A 9,766-nucleotide genomic window follows, 5' to 3' on the forward strand; every position below is an offset into this window, starting at 1 on the left:
ACTAGCTTCTGATAATTCTTCTCCTTTATCTGACAAGAGTATGGAGTATTGTTTGTTTTTGCCTTATAAGTAAAACCGTTGATCTCCCCTCCATTTAGTTTCTCCAATCTGTTACAATTAAGTTGGACTGAATTTTCAGTCTACACAAAATGTCACTGTTAAATGGATCTAAGATCAATTTCTCAACGACTATTTTATCCTTTTTGCTCTAGTGTTACTTGGCTGGTTGGTTATAATCTCTTGAGCTGTTTCATACTGTTCCTGGTACTGTAGTTTCAATGTTACAGCGTGCCAGAGCTTGATATAGTACAAAGTACAGTTTTCAGGATTATGTTGCAAACTTTAAATATCAAAGCCTGACAATAAAACACTCACTGACCTCCCTGATAATTGTATTCAGCTCATCTTTATGTGCTGTATAATTGAGGGGCCTGTGTGGGTAGAAAGCAAATCAGCCTGGGCCTACACAGTCTCACTTGTCATCTGATAATGGGTAAGCTGGAAAGATTTCCATTCTTGCTATTCTGTGAAGAGGTTTTACTACTGTACCTCCCATATTAGATGTTCATCCCCAGGGAAAGTTCTATGTCTCCCTTTGTAAGGTACCTCTGTGGGAATTCTGCAATACCGTATCTCCAAACAATGTAGGTTTAAGCCTCAATCCATCACATCCATTCATTGAGCAACAATTAAAGTGAATGTCCCAGAACTACTGTAACGTGTTTGTATCAAGGGAGTGAAGAGACTGGGTTTCAGCTTTGGCAGCTCATTCTCAATCTACCTTTTTGTGCAGGAATGTTCTCAGTGTTCTGTTATACATGATCTGCTACTTGCTGAGTTTCTTTTTAATGAATAGATAAGACTTACAAAGGCCTGAAACTTCTAAGATGAAACAGTTTAATCGATCATTCAATGCCGTATTGCTGAAATGTTATACTCTTTTTATTTGGTGGTGGTTAAAAGTTTAAAGTTTTATTGATTTGACTTCCTTCCTCTTTTGCTGTAAACCTCCTCCCACCTTTCTACTGACACAGCTGGCAGCAGTATAACTTTATTGGTGCATCTACAGCAAGTAAGATTGTGGGCACAATTAGTGTGTGTTTCTCTAAGTCTTTGGTGCAAGATGTTTCAAAGCTCTTTAACGAAAAGCCCCGTGCAGATGAGTGAAGAGGGAAGTGGAAATAGCGGCAGGTGAGAGAACATGATCTTCAGAAATAGGAAAGCCCACATGGAGATTTCTGGTCTAAGACGGTAGAATATAGAACAGAAAAACACAGGAACAGGCCCTTCAGCCGTCGTGTCGGTACAATGATGGTCTTGTTCCACTCAGCCATAGGAAAGGTGATCTGTGTAATGTTGATAAAAATAATTATCATTAAATGTGATAGATAATAGTGTAAGACTAATTACTGCAGTTTATCCAGTTAAACATGAAAGTAAACGGAAAGTTTACCATCAGTTACCTGTCACTGTATTTTTAGTGATATGATATACTCCAAGAATTGTACCTTTAAAAAAAAAGTTTATACAGTTCAAAATAAAACTTGAAGGGCAGTGGAAAGAAAACCGAAGCATGTTTCTGCCACCTGCTCAGTATATATTGAAGACCTCATTAAAATATCAGCCTGCTTCTCTACACTGCTTGTCCTCTCTTCTATCCATCCATTAACACCCCTGTGACTCAGCTGTATCTATGCTTTTGCTGAATGACATTTCCTAATTCAATCCAGATTAACATGGTCGACCTAACCTATTCTGAACAAATTTACAGGAAGCACAATATTTCTTTGTTTCCTCATCCGTCTCTATCCCCCTTCAGCACCTTCTATTATACTGTCTACCCGTGTACATGATTTCTTGTCCCATACAGTTATACTGTGACCATCAGAGAACACTGAACCCAAAAGCGAAAATATTATATATCTGTCTTTCAGCTATCATACAAAGATTAAGTTTAAATTCTCATTAGGTACATGCCAGCCCCTTTAGATAGACCACCAATAGAGTCAATTGTGTCCTGCACTTGAGGAAAACCCACAGTCCAAGAAAAGCCCAGGGTCTGACTTGCTGCTTATAGAATTTGAGGGTGCAGAGATGAAAGAAAGAGCTGTAAAATGCACCTTTTAAAGCCTATGTTTGTTCAAAGGCATTTTACACCATGTGAAGTATTTTCTGAAGTGTAGTGACTGTTGCAAGATTTCAAGTACGGAGCTGAGTCCGTCTCTCAAAGTCCAACCCTACATCCCCATTGTGAGAAGTAGAAACGGGTAAGGCCAATCAACAGGGCTCTGGTGAAGCTGTATAAACCGATCCCCTGTATAGTGGATACAATGGATTACAGAAACATTGATGAACTCCAACCATACCATCAACTTTGGACATTGAAGATGGGAGGTCATCAATGGACCATGCACCACTGGGAGAAAGAGCCCAAGAAGAAGAAGGTAAAGCTTTCAAGCAGCCGGAGTCCAACACTGCTGCTTTGCCGACTATGAAGACATAACCTCCATAGTGTAGAATGACTGCAGCACAGATGTTCAAGGTCACAGTAACTTTAAGAGCCATTGGCAAACATACACTCAATTGCCACATTTTTACATATACCTGTACACCTGCTTGTTATTGCTAATATCTAATCAGCCTATCATGTGGCAGAGGCCTAATGCAGTAAAGCATGCAGACATGGTCAAGAGATTCAGTTGTTGTTCAGAATGAACATCAGAACAGGGATAAAATGTGATCTGAGTGATTTTTGACCATGAAATGACAGTTAGGTCCAGATGGGGTGATTAGAGTATATCACAATCTGCTGATCTCCCGGGATTTTCATGCACAACAGATTCTAGAGTTTATAGAGAATTGTATGAAAAGCAAAAAACATCCAGTGGGCCAAACTGCCTCATTAATGAGAGAGGTCAGACAGAGAAGGATGGCCAAACTAATTCAATCAAAGAGAAACTCAAATAACCACGAGTTACAACAGTGGGGTGGAGAAAAGTATCTCTGAACACACAACATGTCGAACACTAAAGTGAATGGGCTATAGCAGAAGGAGACCATGAGCACAGACTTAGTGGCCACTTTATTAGGTGCAGGATGTAGCTAATAAAGTGGCATCTGAGTGTACTTCTAACCTTGTGGTTGCCTGCAGTTATTCCTGCAGCAGATGATATTGCTGTCCACCACAAAGTGTAGCCTTCGTATACACTAATCATCACTCAACTATTGGCAACAGCCCACGGATCTGTTCTCTGCACAGGGGTAAGAATTTCTGTGAATTCTCTTGCATTATATCTTCTCCATGCAGCTACAACTTCCTAGAACCCCTCTGTTCTCCTCTAGCAGCCTCAATGGAAGGGCAAGCGTCACATAGTTTAGAAGAGGTTTGGTGGAAGCCACTGGACAAAACCTTTTTTCTTGCATCGTCACTTCCACAAATTTTATCTGTCTGTTCTCTCACCAACACTCTCTCACAGCAACAATACTAACATCCGAGTGCATAGTAATTCACCGGGCTCCATTGCCACTTGTTTAAATAACTGTTTGCAGCAATCACTTTGTTCTCCCTTACACTCGTGTACTGAAGTATGACAATGAACAATCTTCAATCTTTTATTTTTTTTGCAGCTTGTCAATCATGGGTGTATCTAAGTTTGGATTCATCTGCAGCCATACTTTCGTGCAGTGTGTTCCCATATTCATGAAGATTTTCTGCTCATCAATCTGGATGTGTTCATTTGGAGCATACTATGTGAGTGACAGCTACTTTACCCTCTATTCAGCCAATCTTCTGTACACTCTAGTTTCTTTCCTGTAGTACCATGGGCTCTTAACTTGTTCAGTAGCCTCATGTGCAGGATCTTGTCAAAATCCTTCTGAAAATCCAACTAAACAATAACCACTGACTCTCCTTTGTCCATCTTGCCTACTACTTCCTCAAATAATTCCAACAGATATGTCAGGCAGGATTTCCGCTTAAAGAAACCATGTTAACCTCTGCCTTTTTATTCTATGTTTCCAAGTAACTAGAAACCTCGTCCTTAGTAATGGACACAAACATCTTCCCAAAGTCAGGCTGACTAACCTATAATTTCCAGTCTTTTGCTTCCCTCCTTTCTTAAAGCGTGAAGTGACATTTACAATTTTCCAGTCCTCCAGAATCACTCTAGAATCTAGTAATTCTTGTAGGGTCACTACTATTGCCTCCACAATCTCTTCAGCTACCTCCTTCAGAGCTCTGGGATGTAGTCCATCTGGTCCATGTGACTTATCTGCCTTCAAAACTTTCAGGTTTCCAAGTACCTTCTTCTTAGTAATAGCGACTACACTCAGTTCTGCCCTCTGACACTTGAATTCCTGGCATCTTCCACCGCAAAATACTTTGTCAGTTTATCTGCCATTTCTTTGCTCCCAATTATGACCTCCGCAGTGTCAATTTATAGCTGTCTGTTGACCACTCTTGCCTCTCTTTTACTCTTGAAACTTCTGAAAAAATTGGTAACTTCTTTTATATTATTGGCTAGCTGTTTTCCTATTCAATCTTTTCTCTCCTTGTTGCCTTTTCAGCTGCCTACTGTTGATTTTTAAAAGCTTCCCAATCCTCCTGCTTTGCAGTATCTTTTCGCCATATTGTATGCCCTCTCTTTTGCTTTTATGCTGTCTTTGACTTCCCTTACACCATTCTCCCTTTAGAATGCTGCTTCTTTTTTGGGATGACCTGATCCTGCATCTTCTGAATTACTCCCAGAAACTCCAGCCTTGCTGCCACCTTTGCTAGTGTCTCCATCTGATCAACTTGGTCACCTCCTCTCTCATGCCTCTGTGATTATTTTTACTCCATTGTAATACCAATACATCTGATTTTGGCTTCTTCCTCTTAATCTGCAGGGTGAGTTTTATTATACTGTGTTATGATCAGTTTTCCTTCAGGTTTCCTTTACCTCAAGATCACTAATCAAATCTGGTTCATTGCTTAACACCCAATCCACAGCTGTCTTTTCCTAGTGTTTGATCACAAGTTGCTATAAAAAAGCCATCTTGTAGGCATTCCACGAATTCCTTCTTTTGGGATCCAGCTCCAACCTGATTTTCCCAATCTACTTGCATTTTGAAAACCCCAGGACCATTGTAACATTGCCCTTTTTACATGCCTTTTCTATCTTCCATTCTATTTTTTACCCTACATCTGGCTACTGTTCGGAAAGCCTGTATGTAACTCCCACCAGGGTCTTTTTATTCTTTCAGTTTCTCAACTCTACCCTCAAGGATCTGCATCTTCTGATCTTATGTCACTTCTTTCTAAGGATTTGATTTCATTTTTTACCAACAAAATCACCCCACCCCTCTGCCCACCAGCCTGTCCTTTGGATATGATGTGTATCCTTGGATGTTCAGTTCCCAGCTCTGATCTTTCAAGCGTGACTCTGTGATGCCCATAACATCATACCTGCCAATTTCAAACTGTGTTAATAGATTATCTATCCTATATTGTATACTGTGTGGCTTTCAAATATAACACCATCAGTCCTTTATTCACCATCCTTTTCAGTTTTGGGTCCATGTTGCCTGAAGTCAAATTCTTAATCCTTTCTAAACTTCTTTTTTTATTCTTTACTTTAGACACTTCCATAACTTCTCCTGCTCTTTCCATCCTTTTTATTTTTGTCCATAATTTTCCAAGCTGTTGGAAAGCTTGATAAAGCCCTATCCATACCCAGAATTATGAGATTTGCCAGGACCCTGGTCCCAGCATTTTTCAGCCTTCCCCTATATTGGTGCCAATCTTCCATGAATTCAAACCCACTTCTCTCATACCAATCTTTGAGCCATGCATTTAGTTCTCCAAAATAATGAATCCTGTGCCTAGTTGTATGTGGTTCAGGTAACAATTCAGAGATTGTTACCTTTTTGGCTCTGCATTTTAATTTAGTCCCTAGCTGTTCAAAATCCCCTAAACAGAACAGAGTCTGCTCTCCTAATCTAGCTGTGCTTCTCATAATTTTATACTGTAGACCTCTGTCATGTCACCCCTTGGCCTCTGTAGCTCTGGGGGAAAAAGACTTAGCCTATTCAATCTCTTCCTGCAGGTCAAATTCTACAATCTAGAATAATTCCATTTTTGCAGTGTCCTCAAAATAAAAGTCACAAAATGTTTGAGACGAGCAAGGAAAGCACGGCCTCCTCTACCGTAAAGATGAAGCCACACTCAGGTTGGAGGAACAACACCTTATATTCCGTCTGGGTAGCCTCCAACCTGACGGCATGAACATTGACTTCTCAAACTTCCACTAATGCCCCACCTCCCCCTCGTACCTCATCCGTTATTTATTTATTTATATACACACATTCTTTCTTTCACTCTCCTTTTTCTCCCTCTGTCCCTCTGACTATACCCCTTGCCTATCCTCTGGGTTCCCCCCCCCCTTGTCTTTCTTCCCTAGGCCTCCTGTCCCATGATCCTCTCGTATCCCTTTTGCCAATCACCTGTCCAGCTCTTGGCTCCATCCCTCCCCCTCCTGTCTTCTCCTATCATTTTGGATCCCCCCCTCCCCCTCCCACTTTCAAATCTCTTACTCACTCTTCCTTCAGTTAGTCCTGACGAAGGGTCTCGGCCCGAAACGTCGGCTGTACCTCTTCCTAGAGATGCTGCCTGGCCTGCTGCGTTCACCAGCAACTTTTATGTGTGTTGCTAGAAAACTTGTCTGGTTGTCCGAGAGTTTGCCAGGCTTAACCTGAATTTTTGAACCAAACAGCAAAAGAGAACCAAAAAAAAATTATATGTGTTGAAAATAAAAAATAAAAACAACAATTGCTGGAAACACTGGAGGATCAGTGGACACAGAAACAGATTTCACATTTCAAATCAATCACCATCCATGAAAAGATATTTTCAAAATTGGGCAGGGTGACAGGGTGACAGGGAGACAGGGTTACAGGGTGACAGAGTGACAGAGTGACAGAGTGACAGGGTGGCAGGGTGGCAGGGTGGCAGGGAGACAGGGTGACAGGGTGACAGGGTGACAGGGAGACAGGGTGGCAGGGTGGCAGGGTGGCAGGGAGAATTCCTGAGAGTAAGATTGAGGCTGGTGATAGTTTGCCACAACTTGATGATTTTCGGGCACTGGGGATGCCATGCATGCCAGTGACCACTGCTGTTTTATTGCTGAATTACAGACACTGTACCAAGGGAATTTAAGGAAGAGATAGGAGGTAATGGCATTTAAAGGAAAAGGAGTTTGAGTTGAGTTACGTGAAGTGGAAGATAGATAGAGTGAAGAAATGTTTTAGGGAGATAATTGACTATGATAGTTAATAAGAGTTGGCTTGGGTTTATATCTGAGCCAGCTGCAACACATCAAAAATAAACATTCTGGGTATTTCCAGTGGATCAAAGTACAGTGCAGCCGAGAAGATCTTAGATATTATTTGCTTTATTGTGACTGTGTTGGTTAACCTGAACAGGGTGATAGTGGAGTTGTTATAATTGGTTTGTTGCTTTGAATGGAAAATATTATTTATGACTGAGATGAATGTGACCTGATCATGACCAAGATTTGATCATGGAAGGCAGACTGAGCAAAAGCTGATAATGTTTTCATTGGTAGAAAGGTGGAAGTTGTTTTTTTTAGTTTCAGCTGGTAAAACCACAGCTTGAGAAGCAGAACTTGCATAAGGCAGAGACTTATTTTGTTTCTTTTTAATGTATATTGTCAAAATTCAGACCTGCTTTTAAGAGATTCATAAATGTTGTAAAAATCACCTGACCTACTTTAACCTCAGATCATGCTATAGCAATTTTTCTAATACTATTAAATTCAGTCAATGCCTCTTTAAAACTTTGTAGGAAATAGATGATTCTTGTTTAAGTTAATTGCTGTCCTTCAGTTACCCAGTAAATTTAGTTAGTCTAAATGAATATATAATTAAAGTACATGTGACAGCCTCCTTGACACATTATTCTGTTATTTAAAACACAAAGAGCATGAGGGTCTAAAGTTTAAATAGAATCAGGTTTATTACCACTACCATGCAGTACAGTGCAATACATAAAATACTATAAGTTACAATAAGAAATATAAAATAAATAAATAGTGTAAAATGAGACCAAAATAATGAGGAATGAACACTACTTCACAATCTGAATTCTGAAGGTGGAAGGGAAGAAGCTGCTTCTAAAACATCATTGGAATACTTACTGGAATGTCCCATATTGATCACGTCAGTTTTTATCCTTGTTGAAATGCTTTACTCTCTTCAGTTTCAGTTGTACTTCTGTGCATAGCATACACGCCTCGGAATCTGAAGTTCTCTTATTCCAGGTTCTGAGCACAAAAGTCTAGACCTGACGCTTCTCTGCCATTCTCAGGAAATGCTGATGTTCAGACTTTTAAATGGACCTGTCTCCCTTGTTAGATGGCTGAGGCAGATCCAACCTTCGAGAAACAAGAGACATAGTCAGTGTTTCACTAAAAGCCAACTAACTCGATCGTTATATCGCTGTTTGTGGAAGCTTCCTGTGTGCAGATTAGCACCACCTTTTTTACCAACACATTTGGGAGCAAACCACAAAACTGCTTTATTGACTGCACAATTCATTATGAAGTCATGAGTATGTGAAAGGCATCATACAAATCCTTTTTTACTTCTTCTGAAGATCTTAGATGTATTTTAGACTTGATTGGACAATGTGACATGAATAATGTAACAGTCTCCCACTGTTTGTACTTTTCAAAGGGAGAAAAATAAAACAGATGCCTTCACCAAAAGTTATGCAGAATTACACAGGCAGAAATGTCATTGTCACTGAAAGCCCTCCAGGCCCCCAATCAAAAGACCAATTTTATTTTGTGCTCCCGTTTAGAGCAGATGGGTGGTGATGATCCTAGGCTCACCTTTAGCATGCAAGGATGGAAACCTTGTCTGATTTATAATTTACTTGCATAGATTTAGAGCACTGAGACCAAACATTACCTGCCATTCCTGCTCAGGGTAAGATGAAAGATGACATTTTACAGTCTATTTGATTCAATATGAGAGTGGCCACTTAAAGAGGTGGGAATATCTGTTTTTTTTCGAAGAGGCAAGGAAGTCATGGTAAAACGTTCTCACATCAGATTTCAGTTCACACTAGATTTCCCAATTTTGTTGTCCGGGATTATAAAAGGTGGTGACACATCAGTAGGATTACCAGAGAACACCATGTCTGCAATCCACTCAGCTATTTTCTGAAACCCTCTCTCAATCAGCCGATCAAATATCGCACATCATTGCTCATTGAAATCCCACAGTCTGGTCACAGATCCAAATGTGCACACTGTATCTTGTTTGCCTTCTAGTTTCTGAAAGGCGTGGCAGTTTATCCCATGTTGTAATGTAGGTGCACTGGAGCATAAATTGGTCTCTTTTGAGTTTGTTAAATCTTTTCTGACAGGCTTAATTGCCCCTTTAAATTGAGTTTACACAAGCACTGTCGTTTACCAGTGGGATCTGTCCTCCTTCACAGTCACATTCTGTTCAAAAGTCAGAGGGTCTGACAAAATCAGTGGCATAAATTTGAAGAAATAGATTTCTCCATGTAATCTTACAGCATGTGAATTTTCATATATAAATCATCATAAACCAAAATTGCAAAGTGCAGCTTTGTTAAATCACAAGTAGCCAAGCGATAAATATCAGTCATGTTGACCACCATAAGGCATTGTTTGATGAGTCTGATTGTGTTCAGGTTCTGCTCATTGAACACAAATCAGCAGCAGGATCAATCACT

The 9,766-nt window shown here is 40.1% G+C and overlaps 1 long non-coding RNA gene across 1 annotated transcript; it reads right to left on the minus strand.

Moving 5' to 3' along the window:
• Positions 1–555: 555 nt before the first annotated feature.
• On the minus strand, positions 556–8,486 carry LOC134351349 (uncharacterized). Its single transcript, XR_010019132.1, has 3 exons — positions 8,196–8,486; positions 6,578–6,731; positions 556–1,346 (listed from the first exon to the last, which is right to left on the minus strand). It is a non-coding gene; the product is annotated as an uncharacterized LOC134351349 (long non-coding RNA).
• Between the last annotated feature and the right edge of the window lie 1,280 nt (positions 8,487–9,766).

This window comes from Mobula hypostoma, chromosome 9 (assembly GCF_963921235.1).
Source record: "Mobula hypostoma chromosome 9, sMobHyp1.1, whole genome shotgun sequence".
Lineage (NCBI taxonomy): Eukaryota > Metazoa > Chordata > Chondrichthyes > Myliobatiformes > Myliobatidae > Mobula > Mobula hypostoma.